This window comes from Xiphophorus hellerii, chromosome 12 (genome assembly GCF_003331165.1).
Source record: "Xiphophorus hellerii strain 12219 chromosome 12, Xiphophorus_hellerii-4.1, whole genome shotgun sequence".
NCBI lineage: Eukaryota > Metazoa > Chordata > Actinopteri > Cyprinodontiformes > Poeciliidae > Xiphophorus > Xiphophorus hellerii.
Window position 1 is genome coordinate 32,787,401 of NC_045683.1, and position 12,831 is coordinate 32,800,231.

The following is a 12,831-nucleotide window of genomic DNA, read 5'->3' on the forward strand; positions in this document are numbered from 1 at the left end:
TTGAAGAATCTTAGCTTCCTCAAGAAGAACAGTCTTCTCTGTCCCTTCTTATAGATGCTTCACTGTTGCGTCTCCAGTCCAGTCTGTTGTCCAGGCAAACACAGAGGTATTTATATTTCTCAACCACCTCCACTTCTTCTCCAATGATGGAAATAGGGTTTGACTTGAGCTTTTTTTAGCCTGATGCTCTAAATACTAAAGATAAATTATCTTTTGTGCAACGTAATTACTATAATAGGGGAAATTTATGGGAAAATACTGATATAGGATTTATAGAATCCTATATTAGTAATACTGTAATTTACCAACCAAAATGGGAGACTCGACAGGTATGATGACCATTAGAATGGGCATGGGTAGGTTTTAACCAGGTTTCAAAAAGTTATGCTTTCAAAACCACAAATATTAATTGTCCTAGGGCTCCCTCTGTCTTAGATGCCAGAGAAAGTTTTGCAGTGACTGGAGTGTTGCTCCACAGTGTCCTTCCCTTACTTGTTTCATTGTGCTTCTACTTGTATCCCTTGTTTACAGGACTGAAAGTTGGTAATTATGAAAATTCTGTTTTAAAAACTAAAGAACCTCCAACAATTCTGGTTGTTAAGGAAATGCTTTCTGAAAGTATTGTCGGCATGCTAAGCAGGTGTGTTCAACAGCAGAGTTCATGTTTGCATGAGCAGATAGCATAGCTAATTAGCTAGCTAATATCAGCTTATTAGACTCCCAGAGTTAAACTTTGGAGAGCAGAACAGCTAAATGGGATGATATGCTGTGTAATAAGCGGACCTGCTTAAAAACGTCTACATTCAGAACCTTTTTATTCAACTTTTTTCTCCAGCCTTGTGCCACTGTTACATCTGCAAAACATAAAATAATAGCAATAAAAGTTTTAAAACACCCTGAGTTTAAAAACTCACCACCGTACTTATTTTAATCCAGATTTGTTTCGAATTTCAGTAGCTTAAAAAGATTTAAGGGAAGATGAAAGAGTTGGTTCTCACTATAAAGTAGATAACACTCCGTGTGGTCTCTCATATACAGTATGTGACTGTCAAAATAGTAATACGCAAAAATTATAGCAGAAATAATCCACACAAATTATTTTAGAAGCGGTAGAATTAATTGTGCTATGTCTACACCTGAAAAACATTAGAATGCTTTGTAGACATAACACTGCTAAAGGTTTTTTGTAATTTACATTCAACGAAGAACAGTCCACAAAATATCAAGTTTGACATTGATTCTCATCTTTAATTGGGATCATTTGGTTCCTCGGTTTTCTTCATGAGAAAATCATTGTTTTGGTCCTGAACAGTTTTCTGATATGAAATAATAGCCAGGAGAAAACACTGAGTTGGAAGCAGGAACAGGGATGTTTCTGTATCATTGTCATTTTTTATGTCAATTACAATCATCAGCTGAATGTATCCTGATGCTTTTGACAATATAAGCAACACAGACTGAAGGAAGAGTGTTCCAGAGCCCTAACCTTATCCTACGTGTTTCACCAGATTACCCTGACGAGCCAGCTGGGTTCAAACTGGATCAATTTAAACATGGAAACCTCTAGCTGTGGGCTCACTGGGCCCATAATTCCACTTTACAGAGCTTCCCTCTGCTCTGTTCTAACTACCAGCGCTTGTTGTTTATTCAATAATCAATTCATGTAATAAAAATAGCTGCAGTTCTTACAAAACTTTTTCCTTTGCTCTGACTTTGCTCAACTTGAATGTAAGTTGTTAACATAAGTTGTTCACATAGAGCTTAAAAAAAGGCCTTGTTAGAATCCCCTGACTCAAACGCTTCCACAGAACGACCCTAAACCCTAAATGATCTGAAACCCAGCAGAAACGTCAGTGCTACACCGAGGCTGTGAGACCCTGCAGGCTTCACTGCGTCACCCCACGGAGCTACAGCACACTCACTGCCTGACACTCTTTCCCTGTTGCACTACTGTGGGAGCTGCAGCAAGCAGTGCAATAATGAAAGGGCATCAATCAGTGGGACCGTCCTCCTCCACTTGGCCTGCTTCCCGCCCAGCACCAGATACTGAGGCTGGCTTCCAACGTGTCAGTGCACCCTGCTGCTCGCCACCTTTAGAAAAACTCTTCTGTCATCAGGACTGTTATTTCAATAAAGCTTACCTTAAAGTTGAAAGAGTTTGTCCTGTGTTCTGTGCTGTGGTGTGAGAAATGTGCTAGTGTTTTTCTAAACTTTTTGAACTTTTCCTTTTTTGAAGTAGCAGTTTGGATTTGACCTAAAATAGCAACTTGTCAGCATTTCAGCTGTTTATTTTCTCCAGGTTTTCACCTCTAGATCTGGGAAATGTTAGAAGACCTCAGGTTCTGTATGAAACCTCACACTTTTAAAGTGAACAGATGTTGAGGTACTTGTAACTTACAGGTGTTTGTTGTTTCAGAGCTGAAAGTCACCACTAAAACATTTAAATAGCATGGAATGTTACAGACTTAGCTCTTGTGGACTCTTTGTTGTTGTTTGGTCAAGTCTACACACTCTTTTCCCTCATCTGTGTTTTTCTGCATCAAATATTGCGATCTTCTGGTGCTGTCATCACATTCCCAGATGTAAATATTTTGAAAAAGATGCTGAAATTTAAATCTGCTATCTCATGTTCACAGACTATTGTCTCTTCCCACACATGTTTATCTAAGTTCTACAAATGACTCAAAATTGACCAAAAAAGGAGCTTTCCACATTCCAGTAGATCAACTGAAACTTACCTGCTGAAATGACGTATTAAAGCTCTTCAGATACCTAATTAGTGAAAGATGATGAGTTGATTGACAAAGCTGTTGCAAACTACGGTAAGTAGCTTTAGACCAGTAGTCTAGCTGGTCTAGACTACTGGTCTAGACCAGTAGTTTTTTTTTTGACCTGGTTCTGCTTTTTTTTGTTTACTTTTCAACTTGCTTTGATCATGCAAAAACAGCTGTGCTAAAAAAAATGAATCTGGGACAAAATTCATAGATGTAGTGTTATGTGTGAGAGAGGAATGTACAAACATTTCTTCAATCTTCCGTTTGTGGGCTTGGAGCATCATTAGATGGTCTTAAGCAGCTCAGCATTAGAAAAGAAGAAAGGACGTCAAGACTCAATACAACCAGCTGCTTTTCTTAAATAGATAACCTGATTTAGATTCTATGACCAACTGAATGTAAATATTAATTTGAATTGCATGATGTTTGACCATGCATCTTATGACAGAATACTGTGTTGAGTGTGTTTAAAAGTTAGGACAAGGAGAAGACAGAAAACAATGTGTCATGTCTGGAGACTTCTACAGAAAGTGGTCAGTAAAAGAATGACAATCCAAGAAAGTACTAAAGTGTTGCAGCCCAAAACTCTGTGTTCCGTCTGAAGTTTCAATCCTCACACTAATAAAGAACCCTGGCAGTACATGGACTTGGCAGAATTTTTAATTTACTTATTTATTTATTTTTTTGTCAAAACATATCTCTTGAAAATGAGATGTTGGATCTCAGTGGGGAAATCTGTACAAGTGAAGGTTAAATCTAAAGAAAATCTTAGAGAATACCATCAAGAAAACCCCAAATCTTTGAAGAATATTCAGATGACCTGCATGGAAAAGTATAATTAATGAGCACTTTAAGTGATTCCTTACAAGTCTAGCTGCTTGTAAGGAAAATAGAAAGATATGACTGATTCTTACCAGACTTCTGTGCAGGACTGTTCATCATGTGAGAAATATTGCCATAAAGAAGCAAAAAATAATTTTTAAAAATTACATACTACAAAAATTACATGACTTTGTGTTTTTGTGCTTTTATGGTGTAAAGCACTTTGAAATGCCTTGTTGCTGAATTGTGCTATGCAAATAAAATTTGATTTGATTTGATACTCTTGTGAAAGTAAAGAGACACATGTAGAACTTCATGGGAAGCCTTCCCAGGAGTAACCATGTGTTCCAGAGTTAAGAGAAAAGGAAAGATGATCCCAGAAAACATCAGTGTGTTTATTCTGTAAATACTGCTTCCTGCAACAACTGATTAGTAAACGGTTCTAGATATTGAAATGTGACATTCGTTTATTATTCTGCTCTACATTTGACAGAAAGCTGCAATATGTATGTCTTTTGGTAATATGGAAAATGGAGGAAATCACGGCTTTGCAAGCAGTGAAGTAAAAATTAAAAAACATACTTGTTTTTAAACATGTCACCAGGAACCTCATCTGAGGCAGTCACATAACTGAAGAATTACACAAAAAATATTTGCAAAATTATGAACAATAAATACGGAAACACGACGGAACTAGAATCAGTCAATTAGCTTAAAGGTTTCATTTTGATAATGGCGTTATTTTTGTTGTGCTGTCTGATCTTTAAATTTAACTTTATTACTTTAACTGTAATCAAGTTAAAGTAAAAAAAAAGACATACATCAGGATGTTAATCTTTATATCTGTCCATTTATTTAAAGCCCAATAAGCCCCTCAGAAAACAGCTCAAGTTAAATGTACCAAAGTTGAATTTTATTGAATAATATGAAGCAGAATCGAAGATGTTCTTCATTTAACAACAGTTAAGGACAAGGACTGCCGATTATTTTTAATCGGCTCTCCTCCTGTATTCCTGCAGTCCCTCCCAGCTGCAGGAACTGCAGAAACACCACACTTCCACAGAGCTGGTTGGTGGTCCTATTTACATTTCCTCTGCATTACCTTCTGGGACACATGAGTGGAGTTGTTGGGAACCGAATACTGCATCCCAATCAGAAACAATTATTATTTTTTTCAAACCAGACTGCACAGTTTAAGCAATATTTAGGAACAAATTTTTAATACTAAAGTATTAATTGTTAAAGAGCAACATGTTGCCTTGTGTTTGCAGCTTTCACCCCTTTCATTTGAAAGTAATAATACAGCAAGAATTAAATGTGTTCCTGTTTTAAAATCGCACAGAGTCATTGTTACTGAATTACTCTGAGAGAGCTCAATGTTTGTTTTTAACATCTGGTCATTTGTAAATCTGATGTGAAATGTGTTTTTTTAATCTGTCCTCTCAGAGCCTGAGCTCCTGGAGGAAACAGCAGCGCAGCAAACTGGCCTGTTCCAGAACAAAGAACATAGAACCGCCCTGCAGGTCTCCGTTCGGACTCCCTCTGACGCTGTCTGGGTTTAAAGCTTCACTATCTGCTCATTTGAAGTTTTCGGATTGGCAAACTGGGCTGCAGGGGATCATAATGAAGAGTTTATATCAGGCTTTCTGTGACGCTACAGTTAACTGTCTCTCACTCCCAAAGGAGCGTATTTTATTATGACAGCTTGGCGCCACCTGCTGCACACAATGAGACAAGACCTTCCTTTTGGTGAAGTCTGCTCTGTCCTTTCTTGTAGACGGCTTCCAGTACAGTATGTTGTACCAGTGAACACAGCCACCTCGGTTGCTGCCAGATTGCTGATCATATTTCTGTTTTAATGTTTGTTAGTGTCAGCAGTCTGCACTAATCTGTCCCACTTGTTTTCCCACATAATTTCTGGAAAATGCTGAAAATATAATCATCAGCACCTATGTTTTAGACCAGCGGTGCTCAATACGTCGATCGCGATCGACCAGTCGACCGCGGAAAGGTTTTGAGTCGATCTCCTCAGTAGGTGACAAACTGAACGCTGAGACCAGCACTTCCTCTTCTGAGGCGCTTATCAAAATATTCACCAAGATCCAAAACGTTTGTAGCTTCATTAAAGAACAATAATAATAATAATAAAAAATCAACAAAACGTGTTAGAATTAATAATCTCAGTAATTACTGTTCAACAAGGTGTTCAGCAGGCACGTGCAGAGGAGGGGGCGAGGAGGGATTGAGCCCCTGCCCTTTTTATCCTTGATGCCCCTAGTGTCCTTTCTGAGTTGTTTTTTTTTTTCAAAAAATGTTTTCAAAATTATTTTATTTTTAATCTGTATGTCAGAAGGCCTGCTTGTGCCCCTCAGCAATAATATTTAGCTAAATATAATAATTTAGTAAAAATAAACTAGTCTGGCTGCCCTCAATCTAATATGATTACATGTTGTTCAGACTCCGGGTCCATGGTGAGGAGGAGGCGGATCTGTGCCTCTAACTATCAAATCATGGGCAAGAATATTTTTTCATACACTGGTTTGTGAATAAAAACGTAGGTTTGATGTTGACGTTAGAAAAACTGTTTCTATTTATATTTTTATAATCGTCCTTGCAATAGCGGGACAAAACCCGCCTCGCCACTAAACACAGGAATGTTCCAGCTGCAGAGAAACTTCTGACTTAAACTTCATCATTCTGCTAAAAGTCCCGTTCACTACAGGCAACTTGAGTCGGTCCCACTGACAGATAGAAAGAATATCTGATTTATATCAGACATCCTGATATAAGACACGATACCGACTGTCACCGCGAGTCGCAACGCAGATCAAAGCCCTGGTACCACCCGGTACCACCCGGTACCACCCGGTACCACCTGGTACCACCTGCTCTCTGTTTGCTCTGCTTCTCCTTAACGTTTCTACCAGGTGGGTTAAAGCCGCTGCTGACGGGATCTGGGTTGGAGGTTTGAGGCTGTAATTAGAAGTTATTGCAGAACCTCAAGTCTTAAAGGAAGATTCGACCCAATTAGAGTTCACAAAATAAACATCAGAGAAAAATATTGTAGCAATAATTAGAACTGCAACAAAAAGCCAAACATGCCACAATGAAATGAATCAAAATGTCTCCAAAGCATCGGCGGACTGATAGGGGCCACCGGGGGATTCCAGGTAGATTCCAGGTAGATTCCAGGTAGATTCCAGAGATGCGCATCGCAGCAGCTGTTCCTCCAGGGCCGGCCCAAGGTAATATGGGGCCTTAGACAGAACCCCCTCCCCCCAGAACCCGTCCTGCTAAGAACCTCAGCATCACTAACATGTTTAAATATAGATCAGGTGAATCTGTGAGAGGGAGACCAGGTTAATTGGCAGAGTTTAAAATCAATCGCTGATTATTGGTTATTTGTTGTGATGGATTTGTGAACAAACCCAATTCAAACACAAAGATTACACCATATTGTAGCCATGGTAACACAACAATCAAACTATCAAGATGATTCTTTAAACTTTTACAAAGTAAACTTCCTAATTAAATCCTAAATGTACTATTTATTTTTCTCAGCTGAATGCATTAAATAAAATGTAATAACATTGTCATTCTCTATAAATGATGCTACAGGTTTAGATCTATGGTCTGTGTTACAATTAAACCATTTCTAGGGGCTCCTGAGTGTCTGGAGGCCCCTGAATGGCCCATACCAGCAGCTACTGAGTTTTCTTTGCCTTGATATACCAGTCTTATAATTCTAGATCTAGAGGTTTAACATCAAACTATTATATAGAGTTAACCTCTTTGAGTTTTTTGATCTATAAATCAGTCTGCGGCCAAGTTGTTCTAGAGGTTAAATAGACATTATTAGGGCTTCATTAGTAAAATGGCAGCAATTTTGCTTATATCATAACTTCATAACCAGAGACTTTCTCTCCTCTGGTCTGTTTAACAGCTACAGTCTCAGATCAGCTCAGCCCTCCAGGACTGTCAGCAGCAGAAACAGAACCTTTATACCTGTTGGGGAAAATATAGACTATATTTGCTTTGCATTTATCCGCTGTTATGTGCTCCGGCACATTGTATTTATTTCTGTCTATTTTTTTTTACTTGGATTATTTAGTATAGAAGTTAGTTGTATGATTTTTGTTTTTGTTGTTTAATATACTTTAGAGTTTTGATCATTCTTTTTGTAATTGGTCCGTTAATTTATGACGCTGTTGGACCGCCTATAAATAGGCTGGGTTGCGCCAGGTAAAGGCGACGCCCACTCCCAACCAACAGCCAGGATGCGTTCTGACGCAGTGCGCACGTCTCCAGCCTGCCACACGGTAGTTTTTGTTAGCTGTTTGTTTGGTTGATGTTTTTTTTGTTGTAATTTTTGACCTGGTGGGACCGGTTGTCTTGTTTTCGATTTTTCTTTAACAGTAGTTTCTTTTTTCTTGTAGTCCGGTACTAGCAGGGGCTTCGACGGCCCTGTATAGGGTTGGCCCCCTGCTGTACCATTTTGTTCTTTTTGACCGGCTCATCAGGTCCAACTTTCTGTTTATACTTTGGGATTTTTGTGTTCTTTCTTTTTGGGACACGGGGAACCGAGGATTTAATTCTCTTTTTTCTTCACAGAAAAATCAAAAGAAGCCCATCTTAAAGAAAAGCTCGAGAGAATTAAAAATAAAAATTACTTTTGAATCCTCAATTTTGTCTTCGTGTCCTCAAGTATGTTGTGCCCTTTGTGGACGTAACATATTTATGGGGGCTCGTCTAAACAAGGTTTGCCTTTAGCGCCTAGTTGTGTCCTGAGTTTGTTTTGCGTTTCTTCCGGTTGTGTGGTTTTTCTCTGCAGTTTGGAACAGCTGGTGTGCGTTGCGGTGGTTTAATTGAGGTAGTGGGCGTGGTTTTCTGGTAGCTTTTGTTTGTGCATGGGCTTTTAGCGCGGAGTGTGGCTTGATTCTGTGGTCTAGACATGGAGTTTGACCTGGATGAGTTTGTTAGAAAGCCCACGTTTGAGTCCTTGGGTACCTGCACAAAGGATCAGTTGCTGTTGGTAGCCGATCAGTTCAAGGTTACGGTAAATAAACGTGCTAAAAGAGGAACAATTGAGGCTGAGTTGTTGGCAGCACTGGTTGAGGTTGGGATTTTTCCTGCTACAAGTTTGCCAAAAAGTCTTGTTGGGTCTCCATCCAGGGCTTCTTGGCCTGATGATCCGGTTCGTTTGAAGGAGCTTGAAGTTGAATTAGGACGGCTTGCTTTGAGAGAGAAGGAGCTGTATCTGGAACAGAGGAAAGTGGAGATACAAGCCGAGCTGCGTTTGAAGGAACTTGAGTTTGGTGCTGCGTCTTCGCAATCCCGATCAAATGATTTTGATGTGTGTAAAAATGTTCGCTTGGTTCCTCCATTTAATGAGCGTGATGTTGATAAATATTTCACGTTGTTTGAAAGGGTGGCGCTCACACTTAAATGGCCTAAAGAGGTGTGGACTTTGTTGTTGCAGTGTACATTAAGTGGCAAAGCGCAGGAGGCATATGCGTCTCTGTCTGTGGCGGATAGTCTTGATTTTGACAAGGTTAAAAACTCTATTTTGCGGGCGTATGAATTAGTGCCTGAGGCTTATCGCCAAAAATTTCGTAAGTTAAAGAAGCAGTATAATCAGACTTATGTGGAATTTGTTAGGGACAAAGAACTTCTCTTTGATCGCTGGTGCTCTGCTAAGGGTGTTGCGGATTTTGTACAACTTAAGCAGCTTATTTTAATGGAAGATTTTAAAAATAGCTTGCCAGACAGGGTTACCACCTACTTAAATGAAAATAAAGTGTCAGACGTGTCAGAAGCGGCAGTGCTCGTTGATGAGTACGTGTTGACGCACAAAGCTAATTTTGAGCGATCACATGTTTTTGACATATTTAACAAGTCGGAGAATAACAGGAAGGAGTGTGTAGAACCTGTTTCATTCGTGGGATCAGATACACCTGCTGCGCTCAATGGCGTCGAGGGTGAGTCGGACCGTGTGTTGGATTTAAAAGCGAATGTAACGTGTTTTTATTGTAAAAAGAGAGGACACATTGTGGCCAATTGTCCGGTTTTACAGAAGAAGTCCACTAAGCCGGTCGCTCTAATTGAAACGGTAAATCACGTTACCCAGTCACATTCGGATACAAAGTCTTGTGAGTATGCTGATTTTAAGCCTTTCGTTATGGACGGATTTGTTTCTGTGTCTCTTACTGGTGAGAAAATCCCTGTGAAAATATTGCGGGATACTGCTGCTTCTCAATCTTTTATTTTGGAGGGGATTTTGCCGTTTAATGGTGACACTGCAATTGGTTCGGATGTGCCGGTTCGTGGTTTTGGCATGCAAGACTTTGGTGTTCCTCTGCACAAAGTCGTGATCCAGTCTGAGCTGTGGTCTGGTGACGCTGTGGTTGGCGTGCGCCCTAGTTTCCCCATACCCGGCGTCTCCATGATCATGGGCAACGATTTGGCTGGGGGTCGAGTGTTGGTTACTCCGGACGTTACACCCGTCCCGGTGTTGCGTACCTGTCCGGATGTGCTTGCTCGTACCTTCCCGGATGTGTTCACGTCGTGCGCAGTTACGCGCGCAGCACTTAGGCGTCAACAAGAGGGCGATAAAGTTGACCTGGCTTTGAGTGAAACTTTTCTGTGCAACGCTGAACCCGAACAGGTCCCATTACAGAAAAGTGTGGAGGACAGGTTTGATGTCGAGGCTCTGTCATTGTCCAGACAGCAGCTGATGGCGCTCCAAAAAACTGACAAAAGCTTAGCGTCTTTGTTTAACGATGCATTAACTGATGAGTCTGACTCCATGACTACTGGTTATTTTTTTAATGATGGGGTTTTGATGCGTAAATGGACGCCTTTGACTGTCTCCCCTGTTGATGAATGGCGTATTGTAAAACAAGTTGTTGTCCCTGCCCCGTACCGACCAGAGATTTTGCGACTAGCACATGACAGTCTACTAGCTGGTCACCTTGGAATAAGGAAAACTTATGATCGCATTTTGCGTCATTTCTTTTGGCCAGGGTTGAAGAGTGATGTCGTGCGCTACTGTAATTCGTGTCATTTCTGTCAAGTATCTGGAAAACCCAATCAGGTAGTTCCTCCTGCTCCGTTGTATCCCATTCCAGCCATCTCTGAACCATTTGAACGAGTATTGGTTGACTGTGTGGGTCCGTTGCCTCGAACCAAAGCGGGGAATAAGTTCTTGGTAACAGTGATGTGTGCCTCCACGCGTTTTCCGGAGGTTTTTCCGGTGCGAAGAATATCTACGCCAGTGGTGGTTAAAGCATTAACGAAGTTTTTTTCATTGTTTGGTTTACCTCGGGTTGTGCAGACGGACCAAGGGTCTAACTTTATGTCTAAAGTATTTGCGCAGGTTTTAAATCAACTTGACATAAAGCACTGTCATTCTAGCGCCTATCACCCGGAAAGTCAGGGCGCACTCGAGCGATTCCATCAAACGTTAAAAACAATGCTTCGCACCTACTGTTTGGAGTTCGAAAAGGACTGGGATGAAGGGGTACATTTACAACTGTTTGCTATACGGGAAGTGGTTCAGGAATCTCTGGGGTTTAGCCCATCGGACTTGGTTTTTGCTCACACTGTTCGTGGTCCTTTAAAACTATTGAAGGAGAAGTGGTTGTGTGAAACCTTTGACCAGAATTTCTTGGACTACGTCAGTAATTTTAGGCTGAAGCTGAGCCGTGCCTGCGAGATAGCCAAAGAAAATCTTCAAATTGCACAGGCTAAAATGAAGTCGTTATTTGACAGAAAGGCGGCCGTGAGGGTTTTTGTGCCTGGTGACAAAGTGTTGGTGTTACTTCCGGTTCCTGGTTCCAGCTTACAAGCACGCTACAGTGGTCCTTATGTGATCAAGAGTAAGGTCAGCGATAGAGATTATATGGTCTCTACTCCTGATCGGAGGCGGGCGTCACGCCTATGTCATATTAATATGCTGAAGCCTTACATCGAGCGTGCGCCCTCTCTGACTAAAGCGGTGAGTTGCGTTTCCAGTGAACGCGCTGACTCATGCGTTGGTGCAGGTGCGGACGCACGGGAGGAACTGTCCAGTGCTGAACCTGAAGGTGACGTCTTTTTCCCGGATGTCTCAAAAGGACAGTTTCCAAATTCGGCGGTGTTGGAAAACTTGCCTCTCTTGTTGACTCACCTTGATTTTTCCAAGCAGGCTGATATCGTTAATTTGATCCTGTCTTATAGATCGCTGTTTGCAGACATTCCAACTCAGACTCGTGTGCTTAGTCATGATATTGATGTTGGTGATTCCAAGCCTATTAAACAGCATCCTTACAGAGTGAACCCGGACAAGAGACGCCGTTTGAAAAAACAGGTGGAGTACATGGTGAAACATGGACTTGCTGTTCCAAGCAGTAGTGCGTGGAGTTCGCCATGCCTCCTTGCTATTAAAGCCAATGGAGAGGACCGTTTCTGTACGGACTTCAGGAAGGTAAATGGGGTGACTAAGCCGGATTGTTATCCACTACCGCGTATGGAGGACTGTGTGGACCATGTGGGGGCTGCCCAGTTTGTGACCAAGCTAGATTTACTGAAGGGATACTGGCAGGTCCCCTTAACAGCAAGAGCCCAGGAAATTTCCGCTTTTGTCACACCCGATGATTTCCTTCAGTATAAGGTGATGGCTTTTGGGATGCGTAACGCCCCAGCAACGTTTCAACGGCTTATGAATGTGGTTTTGTCCGGTTTACCATTCTGTGAGGCTTACTTGGATGATTTGGTGATTTGTTCTGCTACATGGGCTGAGCACATTGAACATTTGAGTTCTGTTTTTGCGCGTCTGAGTGACGCTAATTTGACGGTTAATCTTTCCAAATGCCAATTTGGCCAAGCGACTGTGACCTATCTTGGAAAAAGGGTGGGGGGAGGTCAAGTTCGCCCAGTGGAGGCTAAAGTAGAGGCTATTTTGTCTGTCCCTGTACCCACCAGTCGTACTGAGTTACGTCGCTATTTAGCGATGGTTGGTTACTATAGGGGGTTCTGTAAAAACTTCTCCTCTGTAGCTGCCCCTTTAACGGACCTACTTAGCCCTAAAGTAGCTTTTATTTGGTCTGACCGGTGCCAAGCTGCTTTTGAGCAAACTAAACAGTTACTGGTTAATGCTCCTGTGTTGTCTGCCCCTCGTTTTGATGTGCCGTTTAAGTTGGCCGTGGACGCGTGTGATTCAGGCGTCGGAGCTGTCCTTCTGCAGGATGGTTCTGAT